This window comes from Scyliorhinus canicula, chromosome 3, assembly GCF_902713615.1.
Source record: "Scyliorhinus canicula chromosome 3, sScyCan1.1, whole genome shotgun sequence".
Lineage (NCBI taxonomy): Eukaryota > Metazoa > Chordata > Chondrichthyes > Carcharhiniformes > Scyliorhinidae > Scyliorhinus > Scyliorhinus canicula.
In genome coordinates this window covers 225,611,532-225,630,260 of record NC_052148.1, presented here as the reverse complement: position 1 = coordinate 225,630,260, position 18,729 = coordinate 225,611,532, and the positions used below count along the sequence as shown (strand labels likewise).

General features: G+C 46.1%; 1 protein-coding gene across 1 annotated transcript in view; it reads right to left on the bottom strand.

The window, feature by feature from the left end:
• rxfp1 (relaxin family peptide receptor 1) overlaps window positions 1–18,729 on the bottom strand; it is a 223,844-nt gene that overhangs the window by 149,210 nt on the left and 55,905 nt on the right. The window lies entirely within an intron of this gene.

The following is an 18,729-nucleotide window of genomic DNA, read 5'->3' as shown; positions in this document are numbered from 1 at the left end:
TCCTGTCATTCCCTCCTCTTTAATAGCAGTAATGGGTAGTGGTGGTGCGAGTGGTGGCGAGGGATTTGGGGGGAGGGAGGCACGGTTACTGAGGAACTGGGCAGCAACCCATCCAGGTGCCAGCCTTGGGTCAGTGGTAGCATTCTGGCTCTGCTCAAAAGAGTGACTGAGGAAGCTTTTGATTTTTAATTTTGTCTGCGGGGCTGGGAAACACACTCCAGCCCTCTGGGATCACCGTCCCACCCCCCAGCCTAACATGACAGCCAGCTCAACCAATTTCTCATAGTCCCATTGAGCTGAAGTGGGATGCGTGTGCAGCTTGTTAGTGCCACTTAACTTGGGCTACAACCTGAAAGTGGTTCAGGGCCCTGGTGGTGGCTTTGGCCAACTTCGGTTGACCTTCCAACCCCTTTAGCCAGAGGCTGAAGAACAGACCCTGGACTTTTTAAACAATGGTGACAGGCAGTCATACCTGTAGTAGTGGAAGAGGGGCAGACAACCGATGGAGCCAGCAAAATCTTGGAGTGGCACTCTACCAGTTTGAGAAGGGCGCCAAAGTCTGGTGTTTCAACAAGCTTCAATATGTGACTATTTTCTTCTGTGTTCTCCATAAATGCAATGGCAATCAATTGCTCTGAAATCATTTGCTATCTCCAACTACACCACTTGGGGTCTCCATCAGTGTCAGAATGGAAGCCATCTACTCTGAGCAGATTTCATTACTGATGGATCTACAGTGCATGTGACAGAATTTTCAGGGAAGTCTCAAAATTGTTAGTGAGTTGTACCCCCACCAGTCCCCCCAGCCCTGGCAGAAGGCCCCCCCCGCCCCACTGGCTTGTGGCACAATCCCAGCCCCGAGTGTGGCAGCGCTGGACACAGTCCGCAGCCGGGTTCACAGTTTGTGTGACCATAGTGTCCCACGCCGTCGGGAACTCGGCCCTTCAGGGACGGAGCATCGTGGGTGGGCTGGCTGATAAGGCGCCAACGGCATTGCGACTGTGTGCGGCCACGTCACGATGGCCCCATTTTGGAGGGGGCGGGGCGTGGCTGACTGATATGAAACTGCCGCCCACCCCGAGTTTGCCGTCGGAGCCCATTCGCCGCCTGATCACCAAACCCGATTTTGGCGCCGGGCAATGTAAAATCCCAATGTGGGTGACACAGTGGTTAGCACTGCTGCTTCACGGCACCAGGGACCTGGGTTTAATTCTGACCTTGGGTGACTGTGTGGAGTTTGCATGCTCTCCCTCCCCGTGTCTGCGCGGGTTTCTTCCGGGTGTCCTGTTTCCTCCCTCAGCCAAAAGATGCACATGTTAAGTGGAATGGTCATGCTAAATTGCCCCTTCATATCCAAAGATGTGTAGGTTAGGTGGAGTTACAGGGAGAGGGTGGCGGAGTGGGCTGAGGTATAATTTGTTGTTTTGGAACATTATTGGACCTACCTGTAATGCTTCAGCCTTTAGGGTGGAGATTTCTTCTTGAGCCAAAGCACAATAATACCTACTTTGGAGACTTTTTATTCAAATTGAGAACATTTAATATTTGAAAAACATTACAACACAAAAATAAATCTGACACAACCCCCCCCCCCCCCCCCCCCCCCCCCCCCCCCCCCACCACCGTTGCTACAACTACCTCTCCAAAATGCAGAATAAACAAACCCCAGCTCTTATGGAACCCTTCAGTCACCCCCTTAGGGCAAATTTCACCTTCGCTAAATGCAGAAACTCCATTAGATCCCCTAGCCACACCGAGGCACATGGCGAAGAAACTGACCTCCACCCCGGCAGGACCTGCCCATGAGCAATCAGCGAGGTGCAGGCTAAAACATCTGCCCCCGCTTCTGTCTGCAACTCTGGCAGGTCTGACACCCCGAATATGTCCCCCAGGGACTGGGCTCCAAGTCTACATGCACGATCGCCAACATAGTGCTGAAAAACAACCTCCAAAATTTCTCCAACTTCAGGCAGGACCAGAACATATGTACATGATTAGCTGAGCCCCTCCCACACCATTCACAAATATCCTCTACCCCCTGAAACAGCCGGCTCATCCTCCGCTTAGTCAGGTGCGCTTGATGTATTACCTTTAGCTGTATCAACCCTCCACTTGCACACAAGGTCGAGGCATTCACCCCCCGCAGCAGCTCACATCACAGTCCCTTCTCCAGCGCCATTGCTAGCTCCTCCTCCTACTTAACCTAACCTTTTCCAGAAACACCATGGGCTGGATTCTCCATTTGGGAGACTTAGGGCGGGATTCTCTGATTACCGATGCCAAAATCGCGTTCGGCGATTGGCCGGAGAATCCGTTTATCAGATGCTCCGCCCCCTCAAAATGGCATAATCGCGGAGTACGTCCCACGCCGTTGGGATGGCCTCAGGACATCACCTGAAGGCTCTCCCCCGATGCTCTACCCCCGATGGGCCCACTTCCTGATGGCGTGGGGCGTGTGTGTTCACAGGTTTCGGGGACCTCGCGTGGCGGTTGTAGACTGTGGCCAGCAGCACCACAGTCGGAGGGGGGGAGCCGTTCCGCTGGCGGGGGGGGGGGCTTTGGCGGGGGCTGGGGGACTTGGGGGGTGACAGGGGGGCGCGATCTGGCAGGCCGGGTCCATGCGCGGCCGCCACCATGTAGTGCGGTGCGGCCACCGCAGATCGTCGCCATGCGATGGGCGACCACAGACCCATCAGTTCTCCATCCGTATCCGCAGGAAATGCCGGGGCGTTATGTGGGACGACTGCCAGGCCCGCAGTGGGCGGAGCATCGGTGTGGAGGCGCCACCGACTTTATGGTCGTAAGACCAGATTCATGTTCTGGACATAGTCTCAAAATCGGAGAATCCAGCCCGTCTCAAAATCGGAGAATCCAGCCCTAAGTGTTGATGCCAGCGGAGCATGTGTGGATTTTCACGACCAAAAAATCAGCGTTAAACCTTCACTAATTCCAGTACTGGTGGGGGGTTAGCACCAGCGCCGATTGAAACTCCCGTGGACAATAGACAAACCGAAAACGGCCGGAGAATGGCCCAGTCCCGGGCTGCGCATGCGCATGGCAGATGACCTGCATCGTCGCGCCATACAACATGGCGCCGGCCGTGTGCAAACCCAACCCGCCACCCGCGACCCCATAACCCACCCCCAGGCCAACTCCTGGCCACCCCCCCACCAGCCACCCCAGCCCCAACAGAAGCAACCCCTGGCCAGCTGCATGAGTCCCGGCCAAGTGAGGTGGCACTGGACACTGTCCGCAGCCGGCATGCCGGGTTCCTGCACGTTCGGGATCACACGTGGCCCACAGCATCAGGAACCCGGCCCATCGGGGTTGGAGCATCGCCGGTGGGATGGGTGATGACATGTCAATGCCGTTGAAACAGCACTTGGCGCGTGTCACGATGACGGCAATCACCTTCGGGAGGCACTCCTCCAACCTGGCGCCAGCACCTTCACCAATATCTTGCCATCCACATTCAACAGAGATATGGGTCTGTACGACCCACACTCCACTGGATCTTTGTCCTTTTTAAGCAGCGATGGAATGAATGCCTGACCTATCATCTCTGGCAGTGTCCCCTGACAATCACATCCTCGAACATTTTCACCAACAGTGGCGCCAACCTATCCTTAAACTTTTTATGGAATCCCACTGGGAAACCATCTGGTCCGGTGCCTTGCCCGTCTGTATTCTCCCCATCGCCACCTGCCACTGGCTCCTCCAATCCTGCCCTCTCCTCCTCTTGTACTTCAGGACACTCCAATCGCCCCAAAACCGCCCTCATATCTGACTCATCCTCCGGAGGCTCTGATCTATACAAATCCCCACAGAACTCTTCAAAACCTTTGTTCACCAGCTCCGGAGACACCACCAACTTTTCCCTCCCATCCTGACCCAATCTCTCGCCGTCACCAGCCAGTGGAGCTGGCCTTCTCCCCATACTCATACACCTCCCCTTGCCAGCCTCAGCTGCCGAACTGCCTTTCCATGGACAGAAGATCAAAGCTCACCTGTAGCTCCTCCCTCCTCAACAGAAGATCCAAAGTCGGATCCTCCGCCCACCTTCTATCTGTAGTGATCTGCATATCTGTATGTACGCAAGGGGTTAATGTATAGATGTAACAACCAAGTAATCACTAGAGGGCAGCACTAGAGATGGGTATAAAAGGCACACTCAAGCCAAGATCCGCCTCTTCGCAAGGACAGGGACTAGTGACCACAGGTAGACAAAGACAGCTCAGCGCAAGTGTAGTCAGTCATAAGTATTTCTTATTTAATCTTGTTCATGTAACATCTAGTTTAAGCATTGGAGACAGAACAAACTCACAGTTAATTTGTCAATGTTCTCAATAAAGTATTTGCTCTAATTGGAAGACTACAAGTGTTAACCAACATCGAGTTAAAGATCATTCTGGAAGAAGCAAGTGAGTAACGTATATTGCTCAAAGCAATACATTACTATCAGAAATAGTAACATAATACTACCCACCTCCAAAATCTGCTCTATCAACCCCTGCTGTTCCTCTCTTGCCTCCCTGTATACCTGTGCCTTAAACAAGATGACCTTGCCCCTCACCACCGCCTTCAACGCTTCCTATATCACTGACAGCGAGACCTCCCCATTTCTATTGAACCCTACGTAATCCTCAATCACCTTCCCCATTTTGATACAAAAATGTGGGTCTGCCAACAGTTCCGCATTGAACCTTCCTGCTGACCTCGGAGCTGACCCCTTCTCCGTGATCACGTCCACCCAGTGTGGAGCGTAGTCGAAATAACAACTGCAGAATACTCTGCCTTCCTCACCCTGGCTAACAGTGCCTTTCCTCATCACAACAAAAAAAATCAATCCTCGAATACATATTGTGTACAGCCGAAAAAACAAATATTCCCTATCCTGCAGGTGCAAAAACATACATGGGACCACCCCTCCCATCTCCTCCATAAATGCGGCTAACACCTACATCCCCCCCCCCCCCCCCCCCCCCCCCCGGCGGGGTCAGTGAATGCGGCTTGGACCTGTCTGCCTTTGGATCCAACACTGTATTCAAGTTCCTCCTCACCCCGCGCAAGTATAAACTGGTGCGTATCCAAATTTGGTATGGTAGCCAACATCTTTTTCATAAATCTTACATCGTCCCAATTCGGGCAATTACACTAATCAACACCATCAGCCTCCCTTCCAATGCACCCATTACTAATACATACCTACCCCCCCTGGTCAGCCACCACCTTCTCCATCTGAAACCTCACCCTCTTACCACCACCCATGGGTCCTGCTGTCAAAGCCCGAGTGGAACACCTGACTCACCCAGCCCTTCCTAAGTCTCACCTGATCCTTCGCCCTCAAGTGGGTCTCTTACAACAGCACCAAGTCAGCTTTCAAGCCCTTCAAGTGCGAGAAAACTCTCACTTGCTTCACCTATTCCCCCAGCCTTCGTACGTTCACCACCCTGACTAGGGTCTCTCACTGTCCCCTTCCCCTCCTGTCAGACATAACCACTACTCTGGTCTGGTCACCATCAGCCCCTCCCCTCTTCCCAGAAAACCCCCACCCACTTATTCTCGAAAACACCTTCCCTGGTATTATCCCCATCCCCACCCTTCACACCTCCCAGGCCCATCGAAACTTGTCCATTACCACCCCACACCTCGCTCCTGTTCACTAGCCAATTAACAAGGTGGCCCCTGCGAAGAGCCCCACCCCCCACACAGATAATCAAACCAATATCCAATCCCCCACACACCCAAACATTCCAAACCCCTCAGCCAATAATCCCTCAGACCCCCCCCAAAAAATCAAATCCCCAGCCACCCACTACCAACCTCCAAAAAATCCCTTCCCAACCACAACTTTAAGCATAAGTAGGAACTAAAAATAAGAAAAAAAAGCAGGGAGAGGAGAGATACATAAAACAAAAAAAAAACAAAAGGGGAAAGGTCAACACCACCAAAGTCCAAACTCATTTCAATCCCAGTTCTTCAGCTTTAACGAATGCCTCTGCCTCCTCTGCTGCCTCAAAGTAGAATTCCTTAGGGTTGTACATCACCCTCAGCTTCGCTGGGTAGACCACCCCAAACCTCATGTTGCTTTTGTACAACGCCGTCTTCGACCCGGCTAAAGGCTGCCTGCCTTCTCGCCAGCTCCTCCGTGAGATCCTGGAATATCCAAATATCAACGCTTGCCCAACTCACTTCTTGATTCAGCTTCACCCATCTCAACACCTTCTTCTTCACCTGATAACTGGAAGCTGGTGATCACAACTCTTGGTGGCTCAACTGTCTTTGCCTTTGACCAGAGTGACCAGTGGATCCTCTCCAACTCGCAGAGGGAGGGGTCATCCTCCTCCCCATCAACTCAACGACCATCTCCACAAAGTACTTTGTTGGCCTCCAGCCCTCCACCCGCCAGGCAGCCCTACGATCCTTAGATTCTGCCTTTGTGACCTGTAATCCAGGTCCTCAACTTTAGCTCTCAGCTCTGTGTCACTCTGCTCCACCCTCCGCAGCTCCTCACCCTCAAGGTGAACTGGTCACTGTGCTGCGACAACGTCTCGCCCACCCCGTTCAACGCCTCTCCTTGCTCCCGCAACACCATCAACATCTTAGCCAAAGCTTCCTTTACTGGGGCAAGAATCACATCCACCCACTCTTTGAGTGAGGTCATCATCCCTTTAATGTTATGGGCCAGGGTTTAGAGAACCCCAAAGTGTATCATAGAGTTCACCTGACCCACAACTTTTAATAGATTGTGGTATGGGGAGCACAGGGCCCAATCTACAGGTGTGGGACAGCAGAAATGGAAAAGTATTTTTTAAAGAAAAACAATGTTTATTCTATGAACTCAAGTTAACCTTTTTAAAACATACAGTGAACATCTTAGCAACCATTAATTCAAATACAACCCCCAAAGACTACAACACTAAGGAATCCTTAAACTGTCCCTTTAACATCCATAAGACTTTAAAAAAAACTTTAAACAGAAGCACATCAGGTTAAAGTCACTACTGAGAGCAGTTATTAGTTTTAAATCACCAAAGGATCGATTTACAGTCTTTAGATTACAGAGAGAGAGACTGATATCCCTTCTGGCTGTGACTACAGCTATCCAGCACTGAAACCGAAACTAAAACACACCCTGCAGCAAACAGCCTAAAACAAAAGCAAAAAGCGGACACAGCCCAGCTCCACCCACACTTTGACATCACTGATAAACACTCATTTCTTAAAGGTACATTTCTTGAACACCCATTTCTTAAAGGCACTCTCACATGATACCTTCCCACAAGAAAAAAAAATAAACCATCAACTTCAAGATCGTTTCATTTTTCACTTTTTCACTATCCTTTAACAAATGCACACAGTAAATATACTATTTTGTTTAAAAAAACACACGCAAACAGGTATCATAATAGAGTCTATTTTTTTTTGTTCTTCTTCCTCCAACTGGAATCCCTCTTGATTGACAGTCTCTTTGAACAAAAAGGTCATTGCATGATCCGTCCATTTCTCTACGCCTCGGCATTTCTCTTTAAAGTCAGATACTTTAGTTCAATCTGATCACAGAGTCCCTTGTAATTCTCCAACACAGGAGTATTGGTTATCACAGCTTTCAGACAGTCAAATGCCTGTTGAAAGTCCGCTGTCCACTAAAAATTTTTACGCTTCTTCAGCAAGTCCATCAGTGGAGCAATCACGTTACAAAACGTTTTCACAAATGTTCAATCAAATCCACTCATGCCAAGAAATTGCATTATTTCCCTTTGTCTTGAGGATGTTGGAAACTCCTCAGTAACTCTTGGTTTCACATCCCATGTGACCATTCGATCCTGCCCGATTGTATGGCCAAGGAAAGTGACTTGGGCTTTTCCAAATTCACTTTTGGCTAGGTTTATCACCAAACCTGTCTCCTGAAATCGATCGAATAACTCCATCAGATGTTTCAAATGTTCTTTCCATGTCTGGCTAAAAATTACTAGATCGTCGATGTATACCGCACAACTGGGTAATCCTGAAACAACTTTGTTAGTTAACCGTTGAAATGTGGCTGGGGCATTTTTCATGCCAAATGGCATAACTTTGGATTGGTACATACCATATGGAGTCACAAAAGCTGAAATCTCCTTCGCCCTTTCGGATAAAGGTACCTGTCAGCAACCTTTAAGTAAATACAGTTTAGAAATAAAAGCTGATTGTCCCACTTTCTCAATGCAATCCTCCAAACGTGGGATAGGATAAGAGTCCGTTCTTATAACTGCATTAACCTTTCTATAGTTCACACTCAACTGTTGGGTACCGTCCGGTTTAGGTACCATCACTATGGGTGAGCTCCATTGGCCGCAACCCAGTTCAATTATGCCAATTTTAAGCATACTCTCAATCTCTTTGTTAACCTGTGCCAATTTTAAAGGGTTAAATCTATATGGATGTTGTTTGATTGGAACAGTATTTCCCACATCTCCGTCATGTATAGCCATTCTAGTACTTCCCAATTTATCTCTACAAACTTGCCCATGTGATATCAATAACTCTTTGAGGTCAGTCCATTTTTCCTCTGGAAGGTAACTCAACAATTTATTCCAATTTTTAAGAACATCCTAATTTTCCAATTTAATTTGAGGAATGTCAAATTCACAGTCATCTGGATTTGGTTCGTCACTTTGAGTCAGAATCATTAAATCCTCCTCCTTTTTCTCTCCTTCCCTTTCAAAGTACCTTTGAAGCATATTCACATGACTCACTCGGTGAATCTTTCTTCTATCTGGTGTTTTTACCACATAATGCACGTCACTTAATTTCCTTAAAATCTGATAAGGTCCACAAAACCTTGCTTTTAAAGGTTCGCCTACCACGGGTAACGATGCTAAAACTTTATCTCTACCGGCAAAACTATGAACTTTGGATTTCCTGTCCGCGACCCGTTTCATCAGATGTTGTTCACCTTTTAAATGTTGTCTAGCCAATTCACCTGCTCCATTTAATCGTTCCCTAAAATTTGACACGTAATCCATAGAATAGAACAGTACAGCACAGAACAGGCCCTTCGGCCCTCGATGTTGTGCCGAGCAATGATCACCCTACTCAAACCCACGTATCCACCCTATGCCCGTAACCCAACAACCCCCCCTTTAACCTTACTTTTTAGGACACTACGGGCAATTTAGCATGGCCAATCCACCTAACCCACACATCTTTGAACTGTGGGAGGAAACCGGAGCACCCGGAGGAAACCCACGCACACACGGGGAGGACGTGCAGACTCCGCACAGACAGTGACCCAGCCGGGAATCGAACCTGGGACCCTGGAGCTGCGAAGCATCTATGCTAACCACCATGCTACCATGCTGCCTCTGTAATGTAATTAATGTAATCCAATAATGTAATTTCCGATTTCTCACTCACCAATTTTCCTTTAATCAATTTAAGTGGTCCTCTTGCCTCATGACTAAAAATTAATTCAAAAGGACTAAATTTGGTTGATTCATGAGGTGCATCACTAATTGCAAACAGCACGAATGGAATTCCTTTATCCCAATCCTCTGGATAATCTTGACAATAAGCCCTCAACACTGTCTTTAATGTCTGATGCCACCTTTCTAACGTTCCCTGCAATTCTGGATGGTACGCAGTTGATTTAAATTGTTTTATTCCTAAGTTATCCATAACTTCTTTGAATAACCTTAAGGTAAAATTTGATTCTTGATCGGATTGTATTTCTATGGGTAGTCCATGTCTAGTAAAGAATTTAAGTAACTCCCCCGCAATCTTTTTAGCTGTCATATTACTTACTGGAATGGCCTCTGGAAACCTAGTAGACACATCCATTATTGTCAAAAGATATTGATTCCCACTTATTATTTTAGGAAGCGGTCCTATGCAATCAATTAGGACCCTTGTAAAAGGTTCCTCCAATGCTGGAATGGTATTAAGGGCGCTGATTTTATCACTGCTTGAGATTTCCCTATCACTTGACATGTGTGACATGATTGCCAAAATTTAACTACATCTTTATCTAGTTCAGGCCAATAAAAATGTTTTTGTATTTTAGCTTGAGTTTTCCTTATTCCCAAATGACCTCCCACTGGTACCTCATGCGCAACTTGCAACACCTCCCTTCTATACCCTACCGGCAATCCTACTTGATGAACCTCTGCCCACTTTTCATCTGCCTGCATATGTAAAGGTCTCCATTTTCTCATCAAGACATTAATTTTACGATACTGTCTGTGCGGAGTCTGCACGTCCTCCCCGTGTGTGCGTGGATTTCCTCCGGGTGCTCCGGTTTCCTCCCACAGTCCAAAGATGTGCGGGTTAGGTGGATTGGCCATGCTAAATTGCCCGTAGTGTCCTAAAAAGTAAGGTTGGGGGGGGGGGGGGTTGTTGGGTTACGGGTATAGGGTGGATACGTGGGTTTGAGTAGGGTGATCATGGGTCGGCACAACATCGAGGGCCGAAGGGCCTGTTCTGTGCTGTACTGTTCTATGTTCTATGTTCTAACACTCTGGTATACACTCAGATTCCTCTTCCGTATATGCTTTCTGATACTTCCGTTTTATTTCTATGTCTTTTTGTTGTAACTCAGCCAATTTTCCTGAACTAAAAATATCCGCCTCATCCTCCACCTGTTCTTGTTCTTTTTCAACCATCTGATCAAAAATCATTTCTGATTATTGCACTTCAACGTCATCTTCACTCTTTGATTTCTCCTCTTGTCTTAACCTGTGACTTTGTGACCTTATTACTACACAATCTGTTAAAATCCCAGGATATTCATCCTTCAATATTTCGGTTGTCTGATTTTCCACTGGCTTATCAACCACAGTAGGCATCGCTCCCACCTGCGATCCCGCTATATCATTACCCAAGATAAACTGTATTCCTCGACAAGATAGTTTCTCTATTATTCCTACTACCACTTCACCACTCTTCATTGGACTTTCCAACTTTACCTTATATAATGGAACACTACTCCTCTCACCCTGAATTCCACATATTACCACCTTTTCTGGCAATATTCTTCCCAAACTACGTAACTCCTAATCTCTTACCATTAAAGATTGACGAGCTCCCGTATCTCTTAAAATTGTGACTTCTTTACCTGCTGCTCCTGATACACACGAGTGAACTTTACCCACACAAGTAAATTATTTAAAGAGATCTGGCACCTTCTTATCGATCACCTCTTGATCAGGCTGTACAATCTTTTGCACCTCCTGCGCTTCACTTGGGCTTTCCTTTACCACTTTAACAAACCCCACTGTCTTATCCTGTTTTACCACATCAGCCTTCCCAGTGTTTTTCGTCAACCACCAATACTATGACTTTACATGGCCTAGTTTATTACAGTGAAAACATTTGAAACTTTTCATTTCTTTTCCACCCTCCTGGATTTCCTTTTTAGTCTGAGGTACACTCTCCTTATTATCTCCCATCAGATCACCTTTGCCTTTACTGCTTGAGTATTTCTCATGTCCCCAGTTTCTATCCCTCACAGGCTGAAACTGACGCCGGAAACCAAGCTTTGATTTATGAACTAATTCATAATCATCTGCCATTTCTGCTGCTAACCTCACAGTTTTAGCCCTCTGCTCTTCCACATGAGTTCTCACTACATCAGGAATTGAATTTTTAAACTCCTCCAAAGCTTCATACATTTGGTCTACTTTCAAAGCCCTTATCCACCTATCAAAATTACATTGTTTGAGCCTTTCAAACTCCATGTAAGTTTGATCAAATTATTTCCTTAAATTTCTAAACCTTTGTCTGCAGGCTTCAGGCACTAGTTCATATGCACCTCAGATGGATTTTTCCACCTCATACATCCCAGATACCTCCTCCGGTAGTCTTGTAAACACTCCACTAGCCCTACCTATCAGCTTTGTTTGAATCAGTAATACCCACATGTCCTGTGGCCATTTCATTTGTTTAGCTACCTTCTCAAATGAAATTAAAAAGGCTTCAACCTCCTTCTCGTCAAACCCTGGCAATGCTTGTACATATTTAAATATATTCCCACCAAGCCTTCGACTTTGAAGCTCTTTCTCACTATTCTCATTACTATCATCCAACTGTACATTTCCCTTTACGTCTGCCAATTTTAACTGACTGTCATGTTTCATAGCCACTTTCTGAAATTCAAACTCTCTCTCTTTATCTTTTTCCCTGATCTGTATCACCCTTTCTCTTTCTTTTTGTTCTGCTAGGGCTATTCTTTCTTTTCTCCTTTCTTCTCTCTCCTTTACTTTTTCCTCTTTCTCTTTCTATTTCCGCTCTCTCTCTTTCTTTTTCCTCTCTTTCGTATTCAAGCTGCTTTAATTCTTTCTCATGTACCATTTGTTTAATTTGTAACTGAATTTTTGCCATTTCCAATGAGTCAAACTGTATCTCAGGCACTTTAAATGCTTAGCCACCACCATAATTACCTCATCTTTTCACATTTTGTCAGGTAATGTTAACTGCAATGTTTTTGCCAAATCAAACAGTCTGCTTTTAGTCTCTGTCTGTAAGGTACTGCGTGTGACCGTCTCCACCCCAAAAAACTTCAGACCTCTGGAAGAGGCATTGTCCACAGCACACTCCCCACTTAAACTAGAATACCACACCTGAAAAACAACCACAATATGTTCACCCCTACTGTCTTTAAGTTCACTAAGCCAATGCCAGGGTTTAGAGAACCCCAAACTGTATCATGGAGTTCATTTGACCCACAACTTTTGATAGATTGTGGTATGGGGAGCACATGGCCCACTCTACAGGTGTGGTACCGCAGAAATTGAAAAGTATTTTTTAAAGCAAAACAGTATTTATTCTATGAACTCAAGATAATCTTTTTAAAACATACAGTGAACATCTTAGCAACCATTAATTCAAATATAACCCCCAAAGAATACAACACTAAGTAATCCTTAAGCTGTCCTTTTAACATCCATAAGACTTTTAAACAGAAACACATCAGGTTAAAGTCACTACTGAGAGCAGTTATTAGTTTTAAATGACCAAAGGATCGATTTACAGTCTTTAGATTACAGCGAGAGAGACTAATACCCATTATGGCTGTGACTGCAGCTATCCAGCTCTGAAAATTTAACTAAAACACACCCTGCAGCAAACAGCCTAAAACGGAATTTAAAAGTTGACAGACAGCCCAGCTCATACATGACATTAATAATAATCTTTATTGTCACAAGTAGGCTTACATTAACACTGCAATGAAGTTACTGTGAAAAGCCCCTAGTCGCCACATTGCGGCTCCCTGTTCGGGTACACAGAGGGAGAATTCAGAATGTCCAAAATACCTAACAGCACCTCTTTCGGGACTTGTGGGAGGAAACCGGAGCACCCGGAGGAAACCCACGCAGACATGGGAGAAGGTGGAGACTCCACACAGACAGTGACCCAAGTTGGGAATTAAACCTGGGACCCTAGCGCTGTGAAGCAACAGTGCTAACCACTGTGCTACCATGCTGCCCCATGCAAATCTTTCCGATGCATATCAAAATGCTTACAGAACAGCTGCTCAAACTCCCCTGCCATCACTTCGGCCAGCTTATCAACCGTAATGGGCACAGTCCCACTCGGCAAGTTTGCACCCGGCATCTTTCCTCCTACTGGACTCACAACCAAACTGCTGGCGGACTTACACTCGGCCCCTTCGTCTCCTGATTCTTCTTCTGGAACCTCGACGTCCTACGACTTCTTCACACCTTCCAACACATAAGCATTCAAAACGAAGAAGAATCCCCATTTAAGTACACAGCCATTGTATGTTCCTTTTGAGGCCGACTTAGTGGAAAGAGGAACTGGGACAGACGAATCCTAAGAAGACAAAAGGATCTTTTCTCCACTTTCCAGGTGATGCCAGGATAGGAGGAAAGTTTCTTGGGGCCTTGTAAGGAAAATTTAAGGCCGCCCTTGCACAGGTTTCCCATCCCCAGAAACAGATAACAGTACCCTCCGAAATCCCTTCCCAATCGCTGATCTGAGAACTGGGTTCCATTTCTTTTGAGTCCCTGACGGTAACTTCCTGTGCCCAGACATCCTGCTCCCACTCGCCAGCCAACTATCAATTTATGTTTGGATTGAATGGGCGACTGGCTGGGCAGATGCAGATAAGGTTGAGCACTCTTGGTCCTACATAAATGAAATCCAGACAATTTATAGTCTATCCAGACATTCCCTGCTCAATGTCCACCTCGAGGAAAAATCAGTTGCCCGACAAGGAGAATGTCTGAGGCTCCTGCAATTCCACCTCCTGGGTCCCTCTACCAGCCTCACTCCTGTGCCCGACCACTGGCCGAATTTAAGTTAGTTATTCTAAGGGGTGCAACTGCTTCCTGGAACACAGTGTCCAAATACCCCTGCCCTCCCTGATGTGCAGCAGTGTTTGAAGCTCAGAATCCAGCTCATCAACTCTGAGCCGGAGCTCCTCAACCAACCAACACTTACTACAGACGTGGTCACTGGGAACCACAATGGGATCCACCAGCTCCCACATCATGCAGGAACAACACATCACTTGACCCTCTATCCGTATTTTATTTGATTAGTTTTTAACTTGGTTTTTAAATTAAAACATTTTTTTGAACTTAAAAAAAAAATATCTCGCCTTATTACCTCAGTCTGAAAGCAATTTATAACCAGTAGCCCGTACAGATTATAAACCACAAAACGATATTTTCAAACGATAAGTGATAAAAGTTGTGAAGACTGACTGACCTTCCTACTTCTTACCAATCATCTATCTCCCTTGTAGCCTCAGCTGCAGCAGGGCAAGACCACTCTCTGAAGATTTAAAATTTACACAGCAAGGAGAAAAAGCAAAGAGCGAAAAGCACCTCTTCCCACTCTGCAGCGAATTCCCACTCTGCTTCAAATTCTCAAGTTTAAAGCTCCCTCGGTCTGTGCCTCCCTCCGGATGTGGCCTCTCCCACTGCTCGTGCACAAATCGGTCCAGGTGCGGCGCCAGTTTTGCTGTCATAGAACTCCACGAATCCTGCCCTGGCATCAACACACAGTCTCAGGAACGGAGAATTCAGAACGCAGGGTTGCACGCAATGTATCAACATTTTGAATTTGGATAGTAGAACAGCGCATTTAATTCAAACTGGGGAATTTTCCGATATTCTCAAAATATCCCTTTGAGCTGCCTTCTTCTGTAGTACCTGGGATGAGTGTCGCTGTAGTTGCTTTCACATGCTTTTCTGAAGCGCCACCCACAAACCTGAGTTCTGGCAGGAACGCACCATAAAGCAATGGTGTCTTTGCTTTTTATTCAATTGATTGTCAAACAACTTCAGTTATAATCAGTTATAATCACAACCTTCTCTGGCCCAATATTTTTAACTTTTTTTTGCTGACTCTCCCTCGCTCGCTATTAATCCGACCCACACCCTGGTCACTCACCTTTCCCAACTGAGCTAACCCGGTCCTGGTCCTCTAGACGCACTGTCCCACTCACAGCTCTGACAGGCTCAGTGTGCTGCAACATTACCATGAGGAATCCATCTGCTTATCAGCTCTTTCGTTCAGAGTCACCATGCTGCATATTCAGTGCTTTCTGACGCTGTGGCTGCATGCTGCTCTGATGAGAATGTCGAGAGTAATCTCCTGCCTGTAGCTTGATCTAATGCAGTTCACCATAGCCTACCTGTATTAATCTCGCCTCTACCTATCACACCACCGCTGATCACCATGTTGTGTTATCATAATGATATATTAGCTTGGGCTCATTTACTATTAAAGACAACTTGCAATATTCTTAACTCCCTCAGACTATTTTATCCTTTTGTTACCTCTCACAAGACCTTCATGTGTGCGGTAGGAGTCAGTGGACATTGTGGGTGATGTGACTTCAGAGAAACCGATTCGTTTTGATGGGGTACAGTGTCGCAATCCTGAGTCAGACCATGCATCAGCTCACACTGAAGACATCATCTTAATAATGGGGCAGGTTAGACACTGCCCGACTCTAACTGGCTACTCATACTTCACGAATGAGAAAGAGAAGTAGCCCTCTCCAAGTTATGTCCAATTTATAACTGACGTTTACACAGGGGGCCGCCAGTGAATCAGTGATTAGCAGCAGAACAGTGTACGATGCACTGACAAGTCTTGAAAGTGGGCTCACCATGATTGCAGAAAAACTGAAGAATTAAGTGGCCCCCATCAATCATGCATGCCTCCAACAGTAATGCACAGGCTCTGAATGACAACATGCCGGCCATTAGAAGTAGGCTGACAGCTTAGCCTTGGCCTTACGGGCCGATTTGATCTGAGCTCCCTGTTCTCCAGCAGAATGGCAATTGGGCTGAGCCAGGAGAGGAATGAGGGCAAAAGGGGACATGGAAGTGGGGACGTCACTCAAAGCATTTCTACTTCCCACCCTCCCTCACCTTCCATTGGCAGGATCTATCCCTGCAAAGGGGGAAGTGGAGCAGTCTTTGGCAGATCCCTCATGGGCTGCAAAATCCCAGGAATGTTAACTAAGTGTATCCAGCAGTCTGAACAGGAATCTGTAGCATTCGCCTGTCTCTCAGGGGCTGGTTTAGCTCACAAGGCTAAATCGCTGGCTTTTAAAGCAGACCAAGCAGGCCAGCAGCACGGTTCGATTCCCGTACCAGCCTCCCCGGACAGGCGCCGGAATGTGGCGACTAGGGGCTTTTCACAGTAACTTCATTGAAGCCTACTCGTGACAATAAGCGATTTTCATTTCATTTTCATTTTTTCATTTCATGAAGCCCCACAAGTCACACCACTTAGAAGCTGCATAAAGAGTATGTAGTTGTACAGGATCTGCACATGGATATCTTTGGAAGTGTTGTTTTGATACAAGTTGACTTTTTATTTAGCTCACACAAATATTCCTCGTTTTCATCACTTTTACATCTCTTTTCCTTTCTTGGGTGCTATGTGATAAATGCCTTTCTACGTGATAAATGCCTTTCTAATGTGTTGGCTGATGAATGCGGAAACATGAATGGGGAAACATGAATGGGGAAGACAAATATGGGTTGGGGGAGCGTCCAAGGGGTGCTTAGTTTCAGGACTTCTTTCAATCAGTAAAATTGTGGTGAGGAAAAGGGGACGAGCGATGTTGTATTTCCTGATGACATGGTCCATTGATGCAACCTGCATGAGCTTTGCACTAATAAAGGAATGATGGCATAGTAGTAATCCTATTGGACTGATAACCAGCGGCTTGGACATGAGTTAAATCCTACCAAGGGCTGGGTGGATTTAAAATCAATTTATCAGTCTTGAATTAAAAAGATCATCTCAGAAATGATGACAGTGAAACTACTGGGTTTGTCATAAAAACCCATCTTGTTTACGAATGTCCTTCAAGGAAGGAAATCTGGCATCCTTACCCGGTCTGGCCTACATATAACTCTAGACCCCAAAAGGGCACTCTACCCAGGTCCAGATTTTAAATTAGTGTACACCCTTAGCAAAGTTTAAAAACCCATTTCCAATGTCCAGATTAACCACACTTCAAACGATGAAGGAGTGGTCTTCTGAAAATCAATCCTTGACAGCAATGTGGTCGATTCTTTGCCCTTTGAAATGACGTAACAAGCCACTGAGACGTATCAAACTATGACAGAAAAGTTGAAAAATAAGAGCAGACAGGCCAACATACATCAACCAAACACCAGAAATGACAAAGGTAAACCCTGCCCTTTTGATCCTATAAAGCACTCCTCACTAACATTTGGCAACTTAAAATTTGGAAAGCTGTCTGGCAGATTAGCCAGACTAGTCATACTCACTGAATCATATGTTACAGCCAATGGGCCAGACGCCTCCTCCTAGTTAAGACGGCCTTTTGTATAGTTTCCTTTATTAGCCGAGGCATAGAGTTTAAGAGCAGGGAGGTTATGCTGGAACTGTATAAAACATTGTTTACGCCACAGCTAGAGTATTGTGTGCAGTTCTGTAATCCACATTATAGGAGGGATGTGATAGCACTGGAAAGGGTGCAGAGGAGATTTACCAGGATGTTGCCTAGGCTGGAGAGTTTTAGTTATGAAGAGAGATTTAATAGACTTGGATTGTTTTCCTTGGAGCAAAGGCGACTGGGGGGGGGGGGGGGGGGGGCATGATTGAGATGTATAAAATTCTGAGGGATGTAGATATAGACACAAATAAATCGTTCCCCTTGGTCGAGGGGTCAATGACCAGAGGGCGTAGATTTACGGTAAAGGGTAGGAGGTTTAGAGAGGATGTGAGAAAAAAACTTTTTTACCCAGAGAATGGTGGGAGTCTGGAACTCACTGCCTGAAAGAATGGTGGAGGCAGAGACCCTCATAACATTAAAGTATTTAGATGTGCACTTGTGACCCCAGGGGATACAAGGCTATGGGCCAAGTGCTGGAAAATGGGATTAGAATAGTTAGGTGGTTGTTTTCGACTGATGCAGATGTGATGGGCTGAAGGGCCTTATCCATGCTAAATGCCTATATGACTTTAAGGTTCAGACCTGAAGTCAAGGATTGATTTTCAGAAGACCACTCCTTCATCAGTTGAAGTGTGGTTAATCTGGACATTGGAAATGGGTTTTTAAACTTTGCTAAGAGTGTACACTAATTTAAAATTGATAGAAAGCACTCTGTGTCATAATATACACATCAGTATATAATGGTGCAAACACACACTGACTGACACACTGAAAGACTAATCAACACACACAACACAGCAGCCAATCACCTGTTAGGGCACACTCACTATAAAGCC